Source organism: Aegilops tauschii, chromosome 5 (genome assembly GCF_002575655.3).
Source record: "Aegilops tauschii subsp. strangulata cultivar AL8/78 chromosome 5, Aet v6.0, whole genome shotgun sequence".
NCBI lineage: Eukaryota > Viridiplantae > Streptophyta > Magnoliopsida > Poales > Poaceae > Aegilops > Aegilops tauschii.
The window spans coordinates 152,595,046-152,622,653 of NC_053039.3; positions in this window are offsets into that span (position 1 = coordinate 152,595,046).

The window sequence follows — 27,608 nt, forward strand, 5'->3', positions numbered from 1 at the left end:
ATTATTTGTACAAGCTTATAGAGCTAGTTCAACTCTAGTGTAAAATTATTTGTACTAGGCTATAGAGCTTAGTGTAAAATTATTTGAACTAGCTTATAGAGCTAGTTCAACTCTAGTGTAAAATTATTAGTACAAGCTTATAAAGCTAGTTCAACTCTAGTGTAAAATTATTTGTACTAGGCTATAGAGCTAGTTCAACTCTAGTGTAAAAAAATTGTACTAGCTTATAGTCTAGTTCAACTCTAGTGTAAAAAAAATTGTACTAGCCCATAGAGTGAGTTCAACTCTAGTTTAAAATTATTTGAACTAGCTTATAGGGCTAGTTAAACTCTAGTGTAAAAAATTTGTACTAGGCTATAGAGATAGTTCAACTCTAGTGTAAAATTATTTGTACAAGCTTACACTAGTAGAAAAACAACTTTACGTGAGACACATTAGTCCCGATTTGTAAATGAACCGGCATTAATGGTACCATTAGTCCCGGTTCGAACGACTATGCATTATTCCCGGTTCATTTCTGACCTATATTACCGGTTGGTGGCTTCAACCGATACTAAATGGGGTGATAGCCTTTAGTACGGGTTGGTGGCTCCAACTGGTATTAAAGACCCCCCTTTAGTACCGGTTGGAGCCACCAACCGTTAATAAAGGTGGTGCGCTACCACCCGCAGAGCACAATGTTTAGTCCCACCTCGCTAGTTGAGAGGAGCTCGCACCGGTTTATAAGCCCCGCCACGGCTACCGTGTCGAGATCCTCTCTAAGCAGGCCTTTGTGGACCTATTGCAAGTCTTCTGCCCTATGGGGCCTATTGGGCCGTACGTGTAAGTGCATCTAGTGCCCCTTAGTGATTTTGGTGTATTGAAGACTTATAGGTTAAGAGACTAATGTGTTTGTGAGTATACACAGGTCTATAAGTCTATGAGGAGTTTGATATTTACAGAGAAAGTCGACCCCTAAAAATGAAGTTCTTCGACTGAAGACTTTGTGTTACTCAAGACTTTCTGAAGACTTTGAAAGTGAAGAAATAGGTGTAACTTTGAAGACTTGGCATTCATTCGAGGAACATGAAGCGTGAAGACTTTTGTTCTCGTAGTTTCATTTTCTCTTTCTTGAGTCATAGGAAACACCGTACTGTTAAAGGGGGTCGAGGAAATACTAAGGAAAAATTTCCATGTGATGCTCAACTCAAAATCCTACACCTACCAATCCCTTCGAGTGAAGCCATTGGAAATCTCATACAGTTTAGTCATATTCTTCAGTGACAGAGACGAAGTTCTTCGGGTCTCTGAGGAATTTGTTCTGATTGAGGACTTAGGAATTCGCTAGTGCGGATTGCCTAGCCATTGAGGAACATGATAGCCCTGAGGAATTTGATACTCAAATTTCCGACCGTTGCTGAGCCTTGTGCCAGCTGTCCCAAAATATCTACCCACCTAACGGTCATATCATTGAAGGGCATTTATGTCTTATCATGTCGGGCTGCTCCCTAGGCTATAAATAGCCGCCCCTACAACCACTAGCTGGTTGGCTGCTCCGAGAGAAACTGACACTTGTCATTTGAGAGCATCCCATCCTCCGAGGACTTTGAGCGAAAATCATCGAGTGAGGAAAACCCAAACCCAAACACCTACAAACCCAAAGTGATTGAGCATCACTGAAGAGATTGATCTTGTGTGGGTCCGACACTTGTTACCTTTGAAGACTGTGCTTCTTCCAGAGGTTAGGCGTCATGGTCTAGAGCATCCAAGAGGAATTATGGATCGCCGAGTGACCGAGTTTGTGAAGGTTCGGAAGTCACCTGAAGACGTACCACAAGTGATTTGGCGAGGTCTGTGTGACCTTAGCTCAAGGAGAATACGGTGAGGACTATGTGTCCGGGACTGTGTGTCCTCGGGTTTAAATACCTAGCCGCTCCAACCAGATGTACAACTGAGACAACAGTTGGAACTGGTCTACCAAATCATTGTCTTCACCAAGCTTACTGGTTCTATTTCCTCAACTCTTTCATTTCCTCATAACTGTGTTGTGGGCTTATTCATATATGTGTTTGAAGACTTTGACTGAAGACTTTCTCAATTTCCTCAGTTCAATTTCTTCAGTCTGTTTGTCTTCATTCTGTGTTATCCTGTGTTTACGCTTTCTGTACTCTGTGCTTGTCTTCATTTCATCATGATGACCATACTTGTGTTCTGTTATGCTACTTTTGAGTACTTATTCCGCTGCAAGTAGTTTTTTGCTAAGGAATTTCCTCACCTGCAAATTCCTCAGTAAAGAATTCATAAAAATCGCCTATTCACCCCCCTCTAGTCGATATAACGCACTTTCAATTGGTATTAGAGCAAGGTACTCCCTTGTTCCATGTGATTTTGGTTTAACCGCCTGGAGTTTTAGTTATGTCGACCGCAGGTATGATCCAGGTATCTGCTGGGTGTCCCACCTTCGATGGGATGGACTACCCCTACTGGAAGAATAAGATGCGAATGCATCTTGAGGCAATTGATAACGATCTCTAGTATGTTGTGGAAAATGGTGTTCCCTCAGTCACACCTTCTCTGAATGCTGCTGATGTGAAGAGATTCAAGCAACTCGATTCTCAAGCGAACAATATCATATCTCGCCATCTAAGCAAAGGATAGTATGGAAGAGTGAGTGCTCTGGAAACTGCTAAGCTTATCTGGGATAGGCTCTCCAAAGTCAACAAAGGAGTCTCAACACAGTGTGACTCTCGAGTTGATGTTCTTCGCAATCTCTTCAACCGCTTCAAAAGACTCGACAATGAAAATGTTCAACAAACCTTCGATCGCCTCACTGACATCTCAAATGAGCTTCAAGCACTTGGTGCCACTGATATCACCGACCATGAGGTGGTGAAGAAATTGCTGAGATCGCTTGATTCCTCATTTGATACTCTGGCACTGATGATACAAGAGCGTGCTGACTACAAGTCACTTGATCCCACTGATATCCTTGAGAGGCTAAATACTCATGAGTTCCAGCTTGCTGAAAAGAGAGATCTCTATGGTTCGAGCTATGGTAGATCACGTGCCCTGAAGGCCAAGGCAGTGTCTGAATCTGAAGATGAAGATTATGGTAGCAGCCTTGGTGATCCTGAAGAACTGAGCCATGAACTAGCACTGCTCGTGAAGAAATTTCAGAAGTTCTCAAGACATGGCCGCTTTGTAAAACCCTCAAGGAGCAATGATTCCTCATCCAGTGACTACAAGAAGAGGCTATGCCACAAATGCAAGAAGCCTGGTCACTACATTCAAGACTGTCCTCAGTGGGAAAAGGAATCAAAGAAGAAGAAATACAAGGATTATAGTTCTGATGACGCGAAGAAAAAGAAGAAATCATCAAAATCTTCATCATCAAAATCCTCGAAGTCTTCATCTCACAAGAAGAGCAGCTCCAAGAAGGCTCGGGCATTCATTGGCAAGGAAATGGACTCTGAGGCTGAATCTGAGGAACATGAGTTAGAGGAGGCATCTGAGGAGTCCGAGTCTGGTGTGGCGAGTCTGGCTCTCGCTACTACATTCGTCAGCAAGTCTATCTTCAACTCTGAAGAAAATGGCTCCATCAACAAGCCTGATGAAGACAATGATGACTACGCTCCCACCTATTGCTTCATGGCAATGGGTGCCAAGGTACTCAAATATACCTCCTCTGAATCAAGTGAGAATGAATCTGATGAAAATATCAAGCCCAGCTACTCTAAACTTGCAAAGATTGCTGTGAAACAACAAAAGGCTTTTTAAAGGGTTCAAAACATGCTAGACAAAAGTGATGATATGTTGGGTGAAGAAATGGATCGCACTAAAACCTTGACTGAAAATCTTCAGAGACTTCAGACTAGGTTTGACAACCTTCAAGGTCATCATAACACTCTCTTGTATGATCATGAGAAGCTTTCTTATGAATTTCTTCAAAGAAAGCAAGATCTTGAGAAGCTAAGAGTGAGTTATGAAGATCTTCAGAAGGAGCGCGATTCATTACTTGCTCAACAAATCAGCGCTGCTCAGGAAGAATGTGTTCCTCCATGTTTGAAATGCATTGAATGTGAATCTGCTAATTCATCACCTGAATGCTCAGATGCTTCTAATGCTACAAATTCTTCAACTGCCTCTGCTATGACTAATTCCTCATCTGAGGACATTGCTAGTATCACTGATGATGCAGGGCTGAAGGAATTGTACATGACGGGCATGTACAAAAGCCTCAAAGGGCATGAAACTCTTTGTGATGTGCTTAAAAAGCAGATCCTCAACAGGAACCCTAGGAAAGAGGGTATTGCCTTTGAGAGGAAACTCAACGCTGATGGTACATATTGGAAGCCTGAGCAGTACCCCAAAACCACATGGGTTGCTGCAAAGGGACCTCCAGTTGATCCATCCAACTTATCTGGCTTTACATGTGAATCTCCTCATTCTTCTGATGAGTCATTTGACTCCAATTATAAACTGTTCAAAAATCAGAATGGTGAAGTATTTGCTAGATATGTTGGCACTAACTGCAGGAACGGTTCCCCTATGAAGAAAATCTGGGTTCCCAAAAGGTGTCTTGAAAGTCTTCAGGTGAATGTCATCATGACACCACCTGTGAAGAATAGGAACCCCAGATCAAATTCTTCATATGGACCAAAGTCTTCGTATGGATCCAAGTCTTCATATGGACCAAATTCCTCACGTGGATCAAATTCCTCAAAAGGGTCAAAGTCCTCATATGATCATCATCGTGCTAACCCCTCTGTTTCGCAGGGAAGAGCTAAGGGCTATGAATATGAGCATTATTCTTCTAAACCATTATGTTCATAAGTCCTCGAAGAATTTCTCTACTTATTCATATGCTTACCTTAACACCTCCTACGTGAAACGAAATGGATTGGCTTCTATGCCACCTTTCTCGTATGGAGCTCGCAGAGTGATGAACTCTTTGCCACCCCCTCAGATGTGGGTGGTGAAGAAAAAGACCTAATTTCTTATGCAGGGTCAGGTCTCCAGACGTGCGTAAACGTCTGAAGAATTTGCTGGAGACCTGAAATTGCCTGAAAGGACGCAGGCTAATCATGAAGAAATGAACTTTCATTTCTCACGTCTTCTACTGCTTTGTCTGTCTATTGCTTGATGAAATTGATATGATGAATTGATGTCATATTCTTCACTTATGAAGTATATGAGTTCGTAAGCTGCACTAATTCATCTGCAGGATGATCAACCCAAAGCCAATGAGTGGGTCCTCGATAGTGGATGTACAAATCACATGACTGGTGACAAGAATCTATTGATTGATGCTCCCTTATCTCCATCGCATCTAAAGCATATCATTTTTGCTGACAAAGGCAAAAGTCATGTATTGGGTCTAGGTAAGGTTGCGATCTCAAAGGATCGACACATGGACAAAGTCATGCTTGTCGAGTCCTTAGGATACAACCTCATGTCTGTCTCAATGCTTTGTGATCTTGATATGGTTGTTGTCTTTGGCAAGTATCGTTGTGTTGTGATCATGGAAGTTGACAATTCCAAAGTCTTCGAAGGCTTTAGGAGAGGAGACTTGTATATTGTTGATTTCCTTACAGGACCACAACCAGCCGTGTGCCTACTTGCAAAAGCTTCAGAAGGCTGGCTATGGCATCGACGACTTGGTCATGCAGGCATGAGGAATTTGCACACGCTTGCGAAGAAGAAGCATGTCATTGGCATTGAGAATGTCAAATTCCTCAAGGATCACTTATGCGGAGCCTGTGAAGCTGGGAAGATGACAAAGGCTAAGCATCCAGCAAGGACTATCATGACCACTACTCGACCATTTGAATTGCTTCACATGGATCTGTTTGGTCCTAATCATTACTCAGCAGTTTCAAATGATGCATCTCAATATGGCTTTGTTATTGTTCATGATTATTCTCGTTACACATGGGTACACATTTTTACTTACGAACATGAAGTGCTGGAAGTCTTCAAACGATTTTCCTCGAGGGCTTCAACCAACTTTGGTGTGAAGATCAAGCACATTAGAAGTGACAACGGAACTGAGTTCAAGAATTCTGGTTTTGATGACTACCTTGATGAACTTAGTATTACTCATGAGTTATCTGCTCCTTATACTCCTCAGCAGAATGGCGTCGTGGAGCGCAAGAATAGGACTCTTGCTGAGATGGCTTGCACTATGCTTGATGAATACAAGACACCTCGTCGCTTCTGGATTGAGGCAATTGATACTGCATGCCACATCATCAACATAGTTTATCTTCACAAATTCTTCAAGAAGACTGCCTATGAACTCCTCACTGACAAGAACCCAATGTGAGTTATTTCAAAGTCTTCCGTGCTAAATGTTCGATTAGAGATCCTCATCACAACTCTAAATTTGCACCGAAAGCACATGAAAGTTTCATGCTTGGTTACGGAAAGGACTCGCACACCTACAGAGTCTTCAACAACGTTCTTCACAAGGTTGTTGAAACTGTAGATGTGCGGTTCGATGAAACTAATGGCTCGCAAAGACAACACCTACCTTCTGTGATAGATGAACCAGCACCTGAGGAATCTATCAAGTTCAAGGCTACTGAGGATGTCATTCCTACCGAAGAATCTGCTGAAGAATTCAACCCAGAACATGAAGAATGTCGAGCTGAGGCACCTGAAGAAAATGGTGCTGAAGAAAATGCTGATCAAATTCCTCAACGACAACCAGCTCATCCTCGCGTTGCAAAAGAAGTGCAAGTTGAAAAGATCATTGATGATATTGAAGCAGCAGGTCCTCTCACACACTCAAAAGCTTCTCATTTATCTAACTTTTGTGGGCACTTTGCTTTTGTCTCTATCACAGAGCCCACTAAGGTAGATGAAGCATTTTTGGAGCCTGAGTGGATTCAAGCTATGATAGAAAAATTACATCAGTTCGAGCTCAACAACGTCTGGGAACTGGTCAAACGTCCAGATCCTCGCAAGCACAATATCATTGGCACAAAGTGGATCTATCGCAACAAGCAAGATGAAAATGGCCTTGTGGTGAGGAATAAGGCACGGCTTGTAGCTCAAGGCTACACACAGGTTGAAGGAATTGATTTCGATGAAACTTTTGCACCTGTTGCTAGACTTGAGGCTATTCGCATATTACTTGCTTATGCTAACCATCATGATATCACTTTATATCAAATGGATGTGAAAAGTGCATTCCTCAATGGTAAGCTTGAGGAAGAAGTATATGTTGCTCAACCCCCAGGTTTTGAAGATCCAAAGCATCCTGACAAAGTCTTCAGACTCAATAAGGCCCTCTATGGCCTCAAGCAGGCCCCTCGGGCGTGGTATGATACTTTGAAGGAATTCCTCGTGAAGAAAGGCTTCAAACCCGGTTCACCTGACCCAACTCTTTTTACTAAGTCTTATGATGGTGAATTGTTTGTGTGCCAAATATATGTTGATGATATTATCTTTGGCTGTACTCACCAACGTTACACTGACGAATTTGGTTATATGATGAGAGAGGAATATGAATGTCTATGATGGGAGAATTGAAATTTTTCTTAGGTCTTCAAATTCGTCAACAGCGCAATGGCATATTCATATCTGAGGAGAAGTACCTCAAGGATGTACTGAGGAAATTCGGCATGCAAGATTGCAAAGGGGTCAAAATTCCTATGCCCGCAAATGGCCGTCTGTGCACTGATGAAAATGGTATTGACTTCGATCAAAAGGTATACCGCTCCATGATTGGCTCTTTATTGTATTTATGTGCATCTAGGCCAGATATTATGCTTAGTGTTTGCATGTGTGCCCGAGTTCAAGATACACCGAAGGAATCACACCATAAGGCTGTGAAGCATATTCTTCGATATCTAGCTCACACACCAACACTTGGATTATGGTACCCCAAGGGCTCGGCTTTTGATCTCATTGGATATTCAGACTCCGACTATGCCGGTGATCGTGTGGACCGCAAGTCAACATCAGGCACATGCCATTTCCTCGGACGATCTTTGGTATGTTGGTCCTTGAAGAAACAGAACTGCGTATCACTGTCTACTGCTGAAGCTGAGTACATTGCTGCTGGTTCTTGCTGTGCTCAATTGCCGTGGATGAAGCAAACTCTCAAGGACTACGGCGTCAACGTGAAGAATGTGCCTCTCTTCTATGATAATGAGAGTTCCACCAAGATTGCTCACAACCCAGTTCAGCACTCGAAGACAAAGCACATTCGGATTCGTCATCATTTTCTTCGTGATCATGTGTTGAAGGGTGACATTTCTATTGAGCATGTGAAGACTGAAGAACAGCTAGCCGATATCTTCACAAAGCCCTTGGATGAGAAGAGATTTAGCAAGTTGCGGTGTGAGCTAAATATCTTAGAATCTTCGAATGTTCTTTGAAAAGGACACTCATCCTAACACTTATGCAAAAATTGATGACTTAGATGTGCAACACATGAAGTAAAGTTTTTCTTCAATCAATGAAGACTAACAATCTAAGTGTGAAGAAACTAACGAAGAATTTGATTCTCAGAGCCCTACGACAATTGTACACGGTGTCTGAAATCATCATTCTTATACGGTGGGTCTCGCCACCACCAAAAGTTGAAAATCTTCAATTTCAGTTTTTCCTCGGTTTTGAAATTCCTCAGTTGTTCATGTTCTTCAACTTTGCATTCTCTTCACCGTTTCTGTTGTTGTTCTTCATTGGCTATAAATATATATGAGTTTATGTCCTCTACAGCATTCACTTATTGCTATTTCTTCAAGTTACTTTTTTCTGCTAAGTGAATGTGATCGGACCCTTCCCCCACGATGCTAAACTCAATCCAATTTATTCACAAATTCTTCATGTGCGTTCTATTTGAAACTCGTTCAAAATCTTCACTGTGTCCTTGTCAGCTGAAGAATTTGTGAATGGAACTTTTAACTTATCTTATCTAAATTTTCGGCTTTGCCACTCAAACCGTTCCGCATTCCACGAAACACTTATCTATTCACCCATGATCTCACACGATCTCCACCTCTCGGTACGTGGGTGACACATGTCAGTACGTTCGTCCAAATTCTTCGGGCGAACAGTTTTTCATCGTGGCTATATATACCCCTCCCCTTCCTCACTTCTCTTTTACTCCTCTCGACCTCACTCCAGCTCGAGCTTCTCAAACCCTAGCACCGCCGCTACTTCATTGTCGCCGGTGAGGAAGAGCTTCACTACCTCGACCTCATCACCGTCGTACTCGCGCCGGCCGTGGATTTCTTCCCTCCGCCGCCGCCGTAGCTGTCTTCCTCTCCCGAGTTAGTGCGTGGGAGATCTGAACTGACGAACTTCACATCTCCACTTTCCAGTTCGTCGTGTTCTTCGTCCAGGGTAATTAAAAGTTACTTCTACTGCCCTCCTTGATTCAAATGATTACTACAAAATCTTCAAAGGTGTTTTTCTTCAAATCCTCACACACTAAACACCTCACATGTCACATGTTCTTGATTCGTTTCTCTAAGCAACATTTTTTCTTCAAGATTCCTCAATTGTGTGGATCTTCGATCTATACAACTCTAGAACCTAAGACAAAATCGCTTAGTGAAATTCTTCAAGACTCATCTGGTCAAATTCCTCAAACTTGTTCTTTTTGAAAAAACTTCTGAGAACGCATATGACCTCTCCAAATTCCTCGCAACTATACTCTGTTCACAGGTACTCATGTCCGTTGCTGAATCACTAGGTTCTCATCAACTTAACTCATTTGCAGCGTTCCTCGAAGAGAAGTGGCATACATCTTCAGAAAATTCCATTGTTCAAATTCCTCATCTGAAGAAAATGGCTGATGGAAAGAAGCCACAGAAGGGATGAAAGAGGCCTCAGGTCAACACTGCCTTTGAAATCCCTGATGACATATACAAAGACTACTGCACTCCTGATGAGGCCAAGCTTGGAAAGGAGGACAAGAATCAGCGCAAAGTGCCCATCCAGAGGATAGAAAGGAGATGGGAAAGAGAGTGGAGGGAGTACAGGTATGTTACTCCCAAATACATGAAGAAATTCGCTCTAAATCCTCCATGCCCAAGACCTCCGTTGGCACCTGGCCAAGAAGCAGATCCCACCAGCCTCAAGCGTGGTGAGGATTATCCTGATGAATGGGCCAAGCACCAGGCCAAATTGGCCAGAAAAGCAAGAGAAGCAGTGAGGAAATTCAACAAAGACTCTGCTGCTGCTGCCACTGCTGAGGCCTCTGCTATCAAGCCGAAGAAGGCCGTGGCAAAGAAGCCTGCTTATAAGCCAAGTGCTTCATCTTCAATGCCCTCACGACCAAGTTCCTCAGCAATGCCCTCACGGCCAGAATCTTCAGAGCGCTCACGGCCAACTCCTCATGCTGCTCCCGCTCCAAAATCTTCTGCTCCTCCGCCAAAGTCCTCAGCTCCTCCGACAAAATCTTCTGCACCTGTGCACCTTGCCACGTGCCAAAGGACGACAGGCATCTCTATTGCCTCAGGAGCTTCTGCTAGTTCCTCAGCTGCACCACATTGCCACGTGCCAAAGGCCACTACTGGATGTGGCTCTCGCCCAAGTCCTCACAAGAAGCAGGTCGCCTTCCATGTGCCGTCTGATGAAGACGAAGCTGATGATGAGGAACTTGCCGAAATCATCAGAGACAGGCAAGTCAAGGCCACTAGAGCCAAAGGCAGCAATGTGCCTCTTCTTTTGGATCTCAAGTTGATCCTCGATTACATTCATCTCTGGCACAAGGACCCGAACACTCCTATGCCTGATTTCAAGTTGACACCTGGCCAAAGTCATATGCTGACTGCCTTCATTCAAGAAGAGAAATGGAAATTTGAAAAGGCCAGGCAGATCAAGAAAGCGCAGTACAGGAAGGAGCGCTTCCTGAAGAAAATTGTTGTCTCTATGACAACTGAAGAACTTGTCACTATTCAATCTGAGATCAAGAAACTCTGTGATGAATTTGATGCATACCGTGCTGACTGGCTTGGAGCCAAAGTCAGGTTTGCGAAACTGTCTGAAAAGTTCACCTCCAATGTTGCAGCCTCAACGCAACAAGAAAATCCTTAGGTTGAAGCATCTGCTCAGCCGACTGAAGAAAATGCCAGCACCACTGATGACATTCAGGCTGCTGAAGAAAATCAGAGTACCAGGGCTGATGACTGCATCCCAGCCGCTGATGAAATTGCCAGGGCATCCACTAGTGGTGCGCCTGAAGAAACTATCAGGACAGCTGAAGCTTCAATGGCTGTGCCTGAAGAAAATGAAGAAGTCAGGGCAACTGCATCAGTTGTGCCTGAAGAAATTCAACCAAATTCCTCTGCTCCTCCTGCGCCTACTCCAACTCCAATCCTTCCATCTACATTAGATGTGAAGAAGACCAAGGCTGCAGAGCGTGCAGCTGTGCAGAAAAGGAAGGCATCAACTTCATCAGATTCTTCAGCTCCGAAGAAGATGAAGCCTTTGACCAACTCTTTTGCAAATCCCATTGATACTGTTCCTATCTCCACCATGCCATCAAAGGACCTTGTTCCTTTTGATGAAGATTATGTGATTCCTAGTGAATCCGATGAAGAGAATCCTTCTGTTGCTTCGTCAGAGCAGTTGGATGAAGAAATTGAAGTGGATGCAATCCCTTCAACCCCCACAGTTTCCTCGCCTGTGCCTCAGTTCACTGCTGAAGAGGCCGGCGTTGAAGAAATGGAAGAAGAAGATGTGGACATTGGCTGTACCACACCCGTGCTGTATGATGACTTTTGGGAAAGTCAGCACCCCAACTCTCCACTGTTCACACCATTGCAACAAATTCCTCAGTCCCCAGTAACTACAGTACAAATGGGCTCTGAAGAACCACATGCCACACCGTTTGTCCATGAAGAAATTCCGGCCACTAGTGCTGAAGAAAATGAAAATGAAAATGAAGAATTGAAGACCCAGGCTGTCACTGAAGAAGAAGCTGAAATTCCTCAGCCTGTGCAACCTGAGATTGCGATTCCGGAGGTGATAATGCAATTGACTGACACTCCTCAGCCCAAGCCAAAGGATCCATTCTCAAAGAAGCAAAAATTCAAGGTTGATGATTTCTTTGGCGAGCACGTGTTCTTCACTGACTACAATCCCTATGATTCTGCTCGTCTTAGAAGGAAGCGCTTCTGGACCGCCAGCCAGGCCAACTTCTATTCTTCACTGCTCTTCAACAAGGACAAAGTCTTCGACCACGCGCATATTCCTCGTGTGGACATGGAATCACTGCCATGCTTCACTCCTGTCCTTAGTGTGCTTCATGACACAGGTCTCCTCAACTTTTTCATAGACATAGTTGATTGGAATCAAGAGCTCATTCTTCAATTCTATGCAACACTGCACATCATAGGAGATGCTGACGATGTGAACTCCTCGGTTTTGGACTGGATGACCGAAAACACTCACTACAAGGCACTGGCCTCTGAATTACTTCACGCCCTGCCCATCAGTCCTCCACCTGAAGGAGCTCGTTGCTTGTACGAAGAGTCTGAACTGACTGCCCATTATATGCAAGTCCTTATGAAGCCTCTAAAACCTGGTCAAGCCTCAAGGACCAAATTCCTCGTGAAGGAATTGCAGTATGTACCAAGGACAGTCTATCGCATTCTGACGAGGACTATGAGACCAATCAAAGGCCACGACTCCTCTGATGAGGAAATTGTTGGCGTCATGAAGAATCTGGTATTCAACATCATTCATGGCATACCCGTCAACTATCATGATTTCTTCGTGAGGACTCTGGCAAATGTTGCACTTTCTACATTTGAGCTGAAGCCTTATGCACCATGGATTATGAGATTCCTCAGAACAAGGTCTTCACTCAACTACAAGGCTGATTTTCAAAATCACCTCAGCTACTTGCCCCCAATCGAAGTCCTCAATCAGACCTATTCCTCAGCTGATGAAAAGGGCAAGGCACCTGCTGCTGTTGATGAAGGCATTCGTCCATTGGATGGTCAGTTTCACAAAGCTGCATCTTACTCCACCAATGATGACTCTGCCACTCATGACTCTGCCGCTAATGCTTTAAAGCCAAATCCTCAAGCCACAGGTCCTCGTGTAATGACTGATCGTGAGCTTCTCCTCAGTCTTCACCAAAAGGTGGATCGAAACCATAAATGGGTTAAGCGTCAGTTTGGTTCTATTCTTCACAACATGACTGCTACACATAATGCAGTGAAGAAAAACTATTACTACCTCCATGAAGTCTTCGGTCGCACCTAGGCTATTCTATCACATGTATATGGTGAAGAAGATCTGAAGAAAATGGGTCTCAAGGAAGATTTTGACTGGTCTGCTCCTCCACCGAAGAAATACAAGAAGGTCAAGGTTCCTTCCTTGGTGGCCAGCTCATATTCTTCATCGCGCGAAACCGACGAGCATGAAGACTTGGACGACACTGCGGCAGGCCCTACTACGACAAACGACCCCAACAACGCTGGCGCTCCTCCATCAACATGACATTCTTCAGAGGCGTTAGTCCTCATTTTCGAGCCTTTTGGTCATTCGATGACAAAGGGGGAGAAATTTGAGTTAGTCTTCAAGCGGGTCTATCTATATGGGTGTTTTTTTAAGTTACAACTCTCGTTCTTTTGATGACTTTGCTGGATCGAGTTGTAAACTTAAACTCTATGGTGGCCTGATACTTTTGCTGTGTTCTTCTACATGCTTATCCCTCGTTAATGTTAATGCACACATGCTGAATTACATCAGTCACCATATTTCATCATGCATTTCAAATTCTTCATATTATATGTCAAATGCGTGTATGAATTACAAGATATAGAGGGAGATCTCCATGATACTACTCTTCAAGTGTGCATCGCTTCAAAAGAAAATTCCTCACTATGCACATCTTCAGGGGGAGTTCTTCTATATCTTGCAATCAAATTCCTCAATATCCGTTTTTACACTTCATATGTTTATCCCCATTGAAAACTTAACCTATATTGTCATCAATCACCAAAAAGGGGGAGATTGTAAGTGCATCTAGTGCCCCTTAGTGATTTTGGTGTATTGAAGACTTATAGGTTAAGAGACTAATGTGTTTGTGAGTGTACACAGGTCTATAAGTCTATGAGGAGTTTGATATTTACAGAGAAAGTCGACCCCTAAAAATGAAGTTCTTCGACTGAAGACTTTGTATTTCTGAAGACTTTGTGAAGACTTTGAAAGTGAAGAAATTGGTGTAACTTTGAAGACTTGGCATTCATTCGAGGAACATGAAGCGTGAAGACTTTTGTTTTCGTAGTTTCATTTTCTCTTTCTTGAGTCATAGGAAACACCGTACTGTTAAAGGGGGTCGAGGAAATACTAAGGAAAATTTTCCATGTGATGCTCAACTCAAAATCCTACACCTACCAATCCCTTTGAGTGAAGCCATTGGAAATCTCATACAGTTCAGTCATATTCTTCAGTGACAGAGACGAAGTTCTTCTGGTCTCTGAGGAATTTGTTCTGACTGAGGAGTTAGGAATTCGCCAGTGCGGATTGCCTACACAGTGAGGAACATGATAGCCCTGAGGAATTTGATACTCAAATTTCCGACTGTTGCTGAGCCTTGTGCCAGCTGTCCCAAAATATCTACCCACCTAACGGTCATATCATTGAAGGGCATTTATGTCTTATCATGTCGGGCTGCTCCCTAGGCTATAAATAGCCGCCCCCTACAACCAGTAGCTGGTTGGATGCTCCGAGAGAAACTGACACTTGACATTTGAGAGCATCCCATCCTCCGAGGACTTTGAGCGAAAATCATCGAGTGCAGAAAACCCAAACCCAAGCACCTACAAACCCAAAGTGATTGAGCATCACTGAAGAGATTGATCCTGTGTGGATCCGACGCTTGTTACCTTTGAAGAATGTGCTTCTTCCAGACAGTTAGGCGTCATGGTCTAGAGCATCCAAGAGGAATTGTGGATCGTCGAGTGACCTAGTTTGTGAAGGTTCGGAAGTCACCTGAAGACTTACCACGAGTGATGGGCGAGGTATGTGTGACCTTATCTCAAGGAGAATACGGTGAGGACTGTGTGTCCCAGGTTTAAATACCTAGCCGCTCCAACTAGATGTACAACTGAGACAACAGTTGGAACTGGTCTACCAAATCATTGTCTTCACCAAGCTTACTGGTTCTCTTTACTCAACTCTTTCATTTCCTCATAATTATGTTGTGCGCTTGTTCATATCTGTGTTTGAACACTATGACTGAAGACTTTCTCAATTTCCTCAGTTCAATTTCGTCAGTCTGTTTGTCTTCATCCTGTGTTATCCTGTGTTTACGCTTTCTGAACTCTGTGCTTGTCTTCATTTCATCATGATGACCATGATTGTGTTCTGTTATGTTTAATTTTGAGTACTTATTCCGCTGCAAGTAGTTTTTCGCTAAGGAATTTCCTCACCTGCAAATTCCTCAGTGAAGAATTCATAAAAATCGCCTATTCACCCCCCTCTAGTCGATATAACGCACTTTCAGTACGGGCCTCCATCCAGGCCCAACTAGAGGTTGGGTTTCTAGTCGTATGCAGGCGTGCCGGCCTAGTAGGTGGGCTTTTTTTTCCTTTATTCCAAAAAAATTCAAAAAAATCCCCCAGTCCACAGCGCGCCTCGTGCCACGTGGTGGGCCTTTAGTCCTGGTTCGTGTTGAACCGGGACTAAAGGGCGGGAGCTTTAGTCCCCACCCTTTAGTGTCGGTTCCAAAACTAGCTCTATAGCCTAGTTCAACTCTAGTGTAAAATTATTTGTACTAGGCTATAGAGCTAGTTCAACTCTAGTGTAAAATTATTTGTACAAACTTACAGAGCTAGTTCAACCCTAGTGTAAAATTATTTGAACTATCTTATAGAGCGAGTTCAACTCTAGTGTGAAATTATTTTTACAAGCTTATAGAGCTAGTTCAACTCTAGTGTAAAATTGTTTGTACTAGGATATAGAGCTAGTTCAACTCTAGTGTAAAATTATTTGTACTAAGCTATAGAGCTAGTTCAACTCTAGTGTAAAATTATTTTAACTAGCCTATAGAGCTAGTTCAACTCTAGTGTAAAAATATTTGTACTAGGCTATAGAGTTAGTTCAACTCTAGTGTAAAAATATTTGTACTAGGCTATAGAGCTAGTTCAACTCTAGTGTAAAATTATTTGTACTAGGCTATAGACCTAGTTCAACTCTAGTGTAAAATTATTTGAACTAGCTTATAGAGCTAGTTCAACTCTAGTGTAAAATTATTTGAACTAGCTTATAGAGCTAGTTAAACTCTAGTGTAACAAAATTTGTACTAGGCTATAGAGCTAGTTCAACTCTAGTGTAAAATTATTTGTACGAGCTTACACTAGTAGAGAAACAACTTTACGTGAGACACATTAGTCCCGATTTGTAAATGAACCGGCATTAATGGTACCATTAGTCCCGGTTCGAACGACTATGCATTATACCCGGGTCATTTGTGACCTATATTACCGGTTGGTGGCTTCAACCGATACTAATGGGGTGATAGCCTTTAGTACGGGTTGGTGGCTCCAACCGGTACTAAAGACCCCCCTTTAGTACCAGTTGGAGGCACCAACCGGTAATAAAGGTGGTGCGCTGCCACCCGCAGTGCACAATGTTTAGTCCCACCTCGCTAGTTGAGAGGAGCAAGCACCGGTTTATAAGCCCGGCCGCGGCTACCGTGTCGAGATCCTCTCTAACTAGGCCTTTGTGGGCCTATTGCAAGTCTTCTGCCCTATGGGGCCTACTGGGCCGTACGGGCCTGCATCTTGGCCCAACTAGAGGTTGGGTTTCTAGTCGTATGCAGGCCGTGCCGGCCCAGTAAGCGGTCCTTTTTTCCTTTATTTCAAAAAAATAAAAAAAATCCCCCAGTCCACAGCGCGCCTCGTGCCACGTGGTGGGCCTTTAGTCCCGTTTCCTGTTGAACCGGGACTAAAGGTGGGGGGGCTTTAGTCCCCACCCTTTAGTGCCGGTTCCAGAACTGGCACTAAAGTTCCTTACGAACCGGTACTAAAAGTCGTTTTCCTACTAGTGTTATTGAGCTAGTTCAACACTAGTGTAAAATTATTTGAACTAGTTCAGAGAGCTAGTTCAACTCTAGTGTAAAATTTTTTGTACTAGGCTATAGAGCTAGTTCAACTCTAGTGTAAAATTATTCGTACAAGCTTATAGAGCTACTTCAACTCTAGTGTAAAATTATTTGAACTAGCTTATAGAGCGAGTTCAACTATAGTGTAAAATTATTTTTACAAGCTTATAGAGCTAGTTCAACTCTAGTGTAAAATTATTTGTACTAGGCTATAGAGCTAGTTCAACTCTAGGGTACAATTATTTTTACTAGCTTATAGAGCTAGTTCAACTCTAGTGTAAAAATATTTGTACTAGGCTATAGAGCTAGTTCAACTCTAGTGTAAAATTATTTGTACAAGGCTATAGAGCTAGTTCAACTCTAGTGATACATTATTTGTACAAACTTATAGAGCTACTTCAACTGTAGTGTAAAATTATTTGAACCAGCTTATAGAGCGAGTTTTACTCTCGTGTGAAATTATTTTTACAAGTTTATAGAGCTAGTTCAACTCTAGTGTAAAATTATTTGTACTAGGCTATAGAGTTAGTTCAACTCTAGTGAAAGATTATTTGTACTAGGCTATAGAGCTAGTTCAACTCTAGTGTAAAATTATTTGTACTAGGTTATAGAGCTAGTTCAACTCTAGTGTAAAATTATTTGAACTAGATTATGGAGCTAGTTCAACTATAGTGTAAAATTATTTGAACTAGTTTATAGAGCTAGTTCAACTCTAGTGTAAAATTATTTGTACTAGCCTATAGAGCAAGGTCAACTCTAGTGTAAAATTATTTGTAAAAGCTTATAGAGCTAGTTCAACTCTAGTGTAATTTTTTTTGATCAAGCTTATAGAGCTAGTTCAACTCTAGTGTAAAATTATTAGAAGTAGCTTACAGAGCTAGTTCAACTCTAGTGTAAAATAATTTGTACTAGACTATAGAGCTAGTTAAACTCTAGTGTAAAATTATTTGTAAAAGCTTATAGAGCTAGTTCAACTCTAGTGTAAAATTATTTGTACTAGGCTATAGAGCTAGTTCAACTCTAGTGTAAAATAATTTGTACAAGCTTATGGAGCAAGTTCAACTCTAGTGTAACATTATTTGAACTAGCTTATAGAGCTAGTTCAACTCTAGTGTAAAATTATTTGAACTAGCTTATAGAGTGAGTTTTACTCTAGTGTGAAATTATTTTTACAAGTTTATAGAGCTAGTTCAACTCTATAGTAAATTTATTTGTCCTAGGCTATAGAGCTAGTTCAACTCTAGTGTAAAATTATTTGTACTAGGCTGTAGAGCTAGTTCAGCTCTAGTGTAAAATTATTTTAACTAGCTTATAGAGCTAGTTCAACTCTAGTGTAAAAATATTTGTACTAGGCTATAGAGCTAGTTCAACTCTAGTGTAAAATTATTATTCGTACTAGGCTATAGACCTAGTTCAACTCTAGTGTAAAATTATTTGTACAAGTTTATAGAGCTAGTTCAACTCTAGTGTAAAATGATTTGTACTAGGCTATAGAGCTAGTTCAACTCTAGTGTAAGATTATTTGTACAAGCTTATAGAGCTAGTTCAACTCTATTGTAAAATTATTTGTACTAGGCTATAGAGCTAGTTCAACTCTAGTGTAAAATTATTTGAACTAGATTATAGAGCTAGTTCAACTCTAGTGTAAAATTATTTGAACTAGCTTATAGAGCTAGTTCAACTCTAGTGTAAAATTATTTGTACTAGCCTATAGAGCAACGTCAACTCTAGTGTAAATTTTTTTGTACAAGCTTATAGAGCTAGTTCAACTCTAGTGTAAAAAATTTTGAACTAGCTTATAGAGCTAGTTCAACTCTAGTGTAAAATTATTTGAAGTAGCTTACAGAGCTAGTTCAACTCTAGTGTAAAATTATTTGTACTAGACTATACAGCTAGTTCAACTCTAGTGTACAATTATTTGTACAAGCTTATAGAGAGAATTCAACTCTAGTGTAAAATTATTTGTACTAGGCTATAGAGCTAGTTCAACTCTAGTTTAAAATTATTTGAACTAGATTATAGAGCTAGTTCAACTATAGTGTTAAATTATTTGAACTAGCTTATAGAGCTAGTTCAACTCTAGTGTAAAATTATTTGAAGTAGATTATAGAGCTAGTTCAATTCTAGTGTAAAATTATTTGAACTAGCTTATAGAGCTAGTTCAACTCTAGTGTAAAATTATTTGTACTAGCCTATAGAGCAAGGTCAACTCTAGTGTAAAATTATTTGTACAAGCTTATAGAGCTAGTTCAACTCTATTATAAAATTATTTGAAGTAGCTTATAGAGCTAGTGCAACACTAGTGTAAAATTATTTGAAGTAGCTTATAGAGCTAGTTCAAGTCAGGTGTAAAATTATTTGTACTAGATTATAGAGCTAGTTCAACTCTAGTGTAAAATTATTTGTACAAGCTTATAGAGCTAGTTCAACTCTAGTGTAAAATTATTTGTACTAGGCTATAGAGCTAGTTCAACTCTAGTGTAAAATTATTTGTACAAGCTTATAGAGCTAGTTCAACTCTAGTGTAAAGTTGTTTGTACTAGGTTATAGAGCTAGTTCAACTCTAGTGTAAAATTATTTGAACTAGATTATGGAGCTAGTTCAACTCTTGTGTAAAATTATTTGAACTAGCTTATAGAGCTAGTTCAACTCTATTGTAAAATTATTTGTACTAGCCTATAGAGCAAGGCCAACTCTAGTGTAAAATTATTTGTACAAGCTTATAGAGCTAGTTTAACTCTAGGGTAAAATTATTTGAACTAGTTTATAGAGCTAGTTCAACTCTAGTGTAAATTTTTTTGTACTATTCTATAGAGCTAGTTCAACTCTAGTGTAAAATTATTTGTACAAGCTTATAGAGCTACTTCAACTCTAGTGTAAAATTATTTGAACTAGCTTATAGAGCGAGTTCAACTATAGTGTAAAATTATTTTTACAAGCTTATAGAGCAAGGTCAACTCTAGTGTAAAATTATTTGTACAAGCTTATAGAGCTAGTTCAACTCTAGTGTAAAGTTATTTGTACTAGGTTAAAGAGCTAGTTCAACTCTAGTGTAAAATTATTTGAAGTAGCTTATAGAGCTAGTTCAACTCTAGTGTAAAATTATTTGTACAAACTTATAAAGCTAGTTAAACTCTAGTGTAAAATTATTTGAACTAGCTTATAGAGCTAGTTCAACTCTAGTGTAAAATTATTTGAAGTAGCTTATAGAGCTAGTTCAAGTCAGGTGTAAAATTATTTGTACTAGATTATAGAGCTAGTTCAACTCTAGTGTAAAATTATTTGTACAAGCTTATAGAGCTAGTTCAACTCTAGTGTAAAATTATTTGTACTAGGCTATAGAGCTAGTTCAACTCTAGTGTAAAATTATTTGAAGTAGCTTACAGAGCTAGTTCAACTCTAGTGTAAAATTATTTGTACTAGACTATGCAGCTAGTTCAACTCTAGTGTACAATTATTTGTACAAGCTTATAGAGAGAATTCAACTCTAGTGTAAAATTATTTGTACTAGGCTATAGAGCTAGTTCAACTCTAGTGTAAAATTATTTGAACTAGATTATAGAGCTAGTTCAACTCTAGTGTTAAATTATTTGAACTAGCTTATAGAGCTAGTTCAACTCTAGTTTAAAATTATTTGTACTAGGCTATAGAGCTAGTTCAACTCTAGTGTAAAATTATTTGTACAAGCTTATAGAGCTAGTTCAACTCTAGTGTAAAGTTGTTTGTACTAGGTTATAGAGCTAGTTCAACTCTAGTGTAAAATTATTTGAACTAGATTATGGAGCTAGTTCAACTCTTGTGTAAAATTATTTGAACTAGCTTATAGAGCTAGTTCAACTCTATTGTAAAATTATTTGTAGTAGCCTATAGAGCAAGGTCAACTCTAGTGTAAAATTATTTGTACAAGCTTATAGAGCTAGTTTAACTCTAGGGTAAAATTATTTGAACTAGATTATAGAGCTAGTTCAACTCTAGTGTAAATTTTTTTGTACTATTCTATAGAGCTAGTTCAACTCTAGTGTAAAATTATTTGTACAAGCTTATAGAGCTACTTCAACTCTAGTGTAAAATTATTTGAACTAGCTTATAGAGCGAGTTCAACTATAGTGTAAAATTATTTTTACAAGCTTATAGAGCAAGGTCAACTCTAGTGTAAAATTATTTGTACAAGCTTATACAGCTAGTTCAACTCTAGTGTAAAGTTATTTGTACTAGGTTATAGAGCTAGTTCAACTCTAGTGTAAAATTATTTGAAGTAGCTTATAGAGCTAGTTCAACTCTAGTGTAAAATTATTTGTACAAACTTATAAAGCTAGTTAAACTCTAGTGTAAAATTATTTGAACTAGCTTATAGAGCTAGTTCAACTCTAGTGTAAAATTATTTGAAGTAGCTTATTAGAGCTAGTTCAACTCTAGTGTAAAATTATTTGTACAAGCTTATAGAGCTAGTTCAACTCTAGTGTAAAGTTATTTGTACTAGGTTAAAGAGCTAGTTCAACTCTAGTGTAAAATTATTTGAAGTAGCTTATAGAGCTAGTTCAACTCTAGTGTAAAATTATTTGTACAAACTTATAAAGCTAGTTAAACTCTAGTGTAAAATTATTTGAACTAGCTTATAGAGCTAGTTCAACTCTAGTGTAAAATTATTTGAAGTAGCTTATAGAGCTAGTTCAAGTCAGGTGTAAAATTATTTGTACTAGATTATAGAGCTAGTTCAACTCTAGTGTAAAATTATTTGTACAAGCTTATAGAGCTAGTTCAACTCTAGTGTAAAATTATTTGTACTAGGCTATAGAGCTAGTTCAACTCTAGTGTAAAATTATTTGAAGTAGCTTACAGAGCTAGTTCAACTCTAGTGTAAAATTATTTATACTAGACTATACAGCTAGTTCAACTCTACTGTACAATTATTTGTACAAGCTTATAGAGAGAATTCAACTCTAGTGTAAAATTATTTGTACTAGGCTATAGAGCTAGTTCAACTCTAGTGTAAAATTATTTGAACTAGATTATAGAGCTAGTTCAACTCTAGTGTTAAATTATTTGAACTAGCTTATAGAGCTAGTTCAACTCTAGTTTAAAATTATTTGTACTAGGCTATAGAGCTAGTTCAACTCTAGTGTAAAATTATTTGTACAAGCTTATAGAGCTAGTTCAACTCTAGTGTAAAGTTGTTTGTACTAGGTTATAGAGCTAGTTCAACTCTAGTGTAAAATTATTTGAACTAGATTATGGAGCTAGTTCAACTCTTGTGTAAAATTATTTGAACTAGCTTATAGAGCTAGTTCAACTCTATTGTAAAATTATTTGTAGTAGCCTATAGAGCAAGGTCAACTCTAGTGTAAAATTATTTGTACAAGCTTATAGAGCTAGTTTAACTCTAGGGTAAAATTATTTGAACTAGTTTATAGAGCTAGTTCAACTCTAGTGTAAATTTTTTTGTACTATTCTATAGAGCTAGTTCAACTCTAGTGTAAAATTATTTGTACAAGCTTATAGAGCTACTTCAACTCTAGTGTAAAATTATTTGAACTAGCTTATAGAGCGAGTTCAACTATAGTGTAAAATTATTTTTACAAGCTTATAGAGCAAGGTCAACTCTAGTGTAAAATTATTTGTACAAGCTTATACAGCTAGTTCAACTCTAGTGTAAAGTTATTTGTACTAGGTTATAGAGCTAGTTCAACTCTAGTGTAAAATTATTTGAAGTAGCTTATAGAGCTAGTTCAACTCTAGTGTAAAATAATTTGTACAAACTTATAAAGCTAGTTAAACTCTAGTGTAAAATTATTTGAACTAGCTTATAGAGCTAGTTCAACTCTAGTGTAAAATTATTTGAAGTAGCTTATAGAGCTAGTTCAAGTCAGGTGTAAAATATTTGTACTAGATTATAGAGCTAGTTCAACTCTAGTGTAAAATTATTTGTACAAGCTTATAGAGCTAGTTCAACTCTAGTGTAAAATTATTTGTACTAGGCTATAGAGCTAGTTCAACTCTAGTGTAAAATTATTTGAAGTAGCTTACAGAGCTAGTTCAACTCTAGTGTAAAATTATTTATACTAGACTATACAGCTAGTTCAACTCTACTGTACAATTATTTGTACAAGCTTATAGAGAGAATTCAACTCTAATGTAAAATTATTTGTACTAGGCTATAGAGCTAGTTCAACTCTAGTGTAAAATTATTTGAACTAGATTATAGAGCTAGTTCAACTCTAGTGTTAAATTATTTGAACTAGCTTATAGAGCTAGTTCAACTCTAGTGTAAAATTATTTGAAGTAGATTATAGAGCTAGTTCAATTCTAGTGTAAAATTATTTGAACTAACTTATAGAGCTAGTTCAACTCTAGTGTAAATTTTTTTGTACTATTCTATAGAGCTAGTTCAACTCTAGTGTAAAATTATTTGTACAAGCTTATAGAGCTACTTCAACTCTAGTGTAAAATTATTTGAACTAGCTTATAGCGCGAGTTCAACTATAGTGTAAAATTATTTTTACAAGCTTATAGAGCAAGGTCAACTCTAGTGTAAAATTATTTGTACAAGCTTATAGAGCTAGTTCAACTCTAGTGTAAAGTTATTTGTACTAGGTTAAAGAGCTAGTTCAACTCTAGTGTAAAATTATTTGAAGTAGCTTATAGAGCTAGTTCAACTCTAGTGTAAAATTATTTGTACAAACTTATAAAGCTAGTTAAACTCTAGTGTAAAATTATTTGAACTAGCTTATAGAGCTAGTTCAACTCTAGTGTAAAATTATTTGAAGTAGCTTATAGAGCTAGTTCAAGTCAGGTGTAAAATTATTTGTACTAGATTATAGAGCTAGTTCAACTGTAGTGTAAAATTATTTGTACAAGCTTATAGAGCTAGTTCAACTCTAGTGTAAAATTATTTGTACTAGGCTATAGAGCTAGTTCAACTCTAGTGTAAAATTATTTGAAGTAGCTTACAGAGCTAGTTCAACTCTAGTGTAAAATTATTTGTACTGGACTATACAGCTAGTTCAACTCTAGTGTACAATTATTTGTACAAGCTTATAGAGAGAATTCAACTCTAGTGTAAAATTATTTGTACTAGGCTATAGAGCTAGTTCAACTCTAGTGTAAAATTATTTGAACTAGATTATAGAGCTAGTTCAACTCTAGTGTTAAATTATTTGAACTAGCTTATAGAGCTAGTTCAACTCTAGTGTAAAATTATTTGTACTAGGCTATAGAGCTAGTTCAACTCTAGTGTAAAATTATTTGTACAAGCTTATAGAGCTAGTTCAACTCTAGTGTAAAGTTGTTTGTACTAGGTTATAGAGCTAGTTCAACTCTAGTGTAAAATTATTTGAACTAGATTATGGAGCTAGTTCAACTCTTGTGTAAAATTATTTGAACTAGCTTATAGAGCTAGTTCAACTCTATTGTAAAATTATTTGTACTAGCCTATTGAGCAAGGTCAACTCTAGTGTAAAATTATTTGTACAAGCTTATAGAGCTAGTTTAACTCTAGGGTAAAATTATTTGAACTAGTTTATAGAGCTAGTTCAACTCTAGTGTAAAATTTTTTGTACTATTCTATAGAGCTAGTTCAACTCTAGTGTAAAATTATTTGTACAAGCTTATAGAGCTACTTCAACTCTAGTGTAAAATTATTTGAACTAGCTTATAGAGCGAGTTCAACTATAGTGTAAAATTATTTTTACAAGCTTATAGAGCAAGGTCAACTCTAGTGTAAAATTATTTGTACAAGCTTATACAGCTAGTTCAACTCTAGTGTAAAGTTATTTGTACTAGGTTATAGAGCTAGTTCAACTCTAGTGTAAAATTATTTGAATTAGCTTATAGAGCTAGTTCAACTCTAGTGTAAAATTATTTGTACAAACTTATAAAGCTAGTTAAACTCTAGTGTAAAATTATTTGAACTAGCTTATAGAGCTAGTTCAACTCTAGTGTAAAATTATTTGAAGTAGCTTATAGAGCTAGTTCAAGTCAGGTGTAAAATTATTTGTACTAGATTATAGAGCTAGTTCAACTCTAGTGTAAAATTATTTGTACAAGCTTATAGAGCTAGTTCAACTCTAGTGTAAAATTATTTGTACTAGGCTATAGAGCTAGTTCAACTCTAGTGTAAAATTATTTGAAGTAGCTTACAGAGCTAGTTCAACTCTAGTGTAAAATTATTTATACTAGACTATACAGCTAGTTCAACTCTAGTGTACAATTATTTGTACAAGCTTATAGAGAGAATTCAACTCTAGTGTAAAATTATTTGTACTAGGCTATAGAGCTAGTTCAACTCTAGTGTAAAATTATTTGAACTAGATTATAGAGCTAGTTCAACTCTAGTGTAAAATTATTTGAACTAGCTTATAGAGCTAGTTCAACTCTAGTGTAAAATTATTTGAAGTAGATTATAGAGCTAGTTCAATTCTAGTGTAAAATTATTTGAACTAACTTATAGAGCTAGTTCAACTCTAGTGTAAAATTATTTGTACTAGCCTATAGAGCAAGGTCAACTCTAGTGTAAAATTATTTGTACAAGCTTATAGAGCTAGTTCAACTCTACTATAAAATTATTTGAAGTAGCTTATAGAGCTAGTTCAACTCTAGTGGAAAATTATTTGAAGTAGCTTATAGAGCTAGTTCAAGTCAGGTGTAAAATTATTTGTACTAGATTATAGAGCTAGTTCAACTCTAGTGTAAAATTATTTGTACAAGCTTATAGAGCTAGTTCAACTCTAGTGTAAAATTATTTGTACTAGGCTATAGAGCTAGTTCAACTCTAGTGTAAAATTATTTGTACAAGCTTATAGAGCTAGTTCAACTCTAGTGTAAAGTTGTTTGTACTAGGTTATAGAGCTAGTTCAACTCTAGTGTAAAATTATTTGAACTACATTATGGAGCTAGTTCAACTCTTGTGTAAAATTATTTGAACTAGCTTATAGAGCTAAATCAACTCTATTGTAAAATTATTTGTACTAGCCTATAGAGCAAGGTCAACTCTAGTGTAAAATTATTTGTACAAGCTTATAGAGCTAGTTTAACTCTAGGGTAAAATTATTTGAACTAGTTTATAGAGCTAGTTCAACTCTAGTGTAAATTTTTTTGTACTATTCTATAGAGCTAGTTCAACTCTAGTGTAAAATTATTTGTACAAGCTTATAGAGCTACTTCAACTCTAGTGTAAAATTATTTGAACTAGCTTATAGAGCGAGTTCAACTATAGTGTAAAATTATTTTTACAAGCTTATAGAGCAAGGTCAACTCTAGTGTAAAATTATTTGTACAAGCTTATACAGCTAGTTCAACTCTAGTGTAAAGTTATTTGTACTAGGTTATAGAGCTAGTTCAACTCTAGTGTAAAATTATTTGAATTAGCTTATAGAGCTAGTTCAACTCTAGTGTAAAATTATTTGTACAAACTTATAAAGCTAGTTAAACTCTAGTGTAAAATTATTTGAACTAGCTTATAGAGCTAGTTCAACTCTAGTGTAAAATTATTTGAAGTAGCTTATAGAGCTAGTTCAAGTCAGGTGTAAAATTATTTGTACTAGATTATAGAGCTAGTTCAACTCTAGTGTAAAATTATTTGTACAAGCTTATAGAGCTAGTTCAACTCTAGTGTAAAATTATTTGTACTAGGCTATAGAGCTAGTTCAACTCTAGTGTAAAATTATTTGAAGTAGCTTACAGAGCTAGTTCAACTCTAGTGTAAAATTATTTATACTAGACTATACAGCTAGTTCAACTCTAGTGTACAATTATTTGTACAAGCTTATAGAGAGAATTCAACTCTAGTGTAAAATTATTTGTACTAGGCTATAGAGCTAGTTCAACTCTAGTGTAAAATTATTTGAACTAGATTATAGAGCTAGTTCAACTCTAGTGTTAAATTATTTGAACTAGCTTATAGAGCTAGTTCAACTCTAGTGTAAAATTATTTGAACTAGCTTATAGAGCTAGTTCAACTCTAGTGTAAAATTATTTGTACTAGCCTATAGAGCAAGGTCAACTCTAGTGTAAAATTATTTGTACAAGCTTATAGAGCTAGTTCAACTCTACTATAAAATTATTTGAAGTAGCTTATAGAGCTAGTTCAACTCTAGTGTAACATTACTTGAAGTAGCTTATAGAGCTAGTTCAAGTCAGGTGTAAAATTATTTGTACTAGATTATAGAGCTAGTTCAACTCTAGTGTAAAATTATTTGTACAAGCTTATAGAGCTAGTTCAACTCTAGTGTAAAATTATTTGTACTAGGCTATAGAGCTAGTTCAACTCTAGTGTAAAATTATTTGTACAAGCTTATAGAGCTAGTTCAACTCTAGTGTAAAGTTGTTTGTACTAGGTTATAGAGCTAGTTCAACTCTAGTGTAAAATTATTTGAACTACATTATGGAGCTAGTTCAACTCTTGTGTAAAATTATTTGAACTAGCTTATAGAGCTAAATCAACTCTATTGTAAAATTATTTGTACTAGCCTATAGAGCAAGGTCAACTCTAGTGTAAAATTATTTGTACAAGCTTATAGAGCTAGTTTAACTCTAGGGTAAAATTATTTGAACT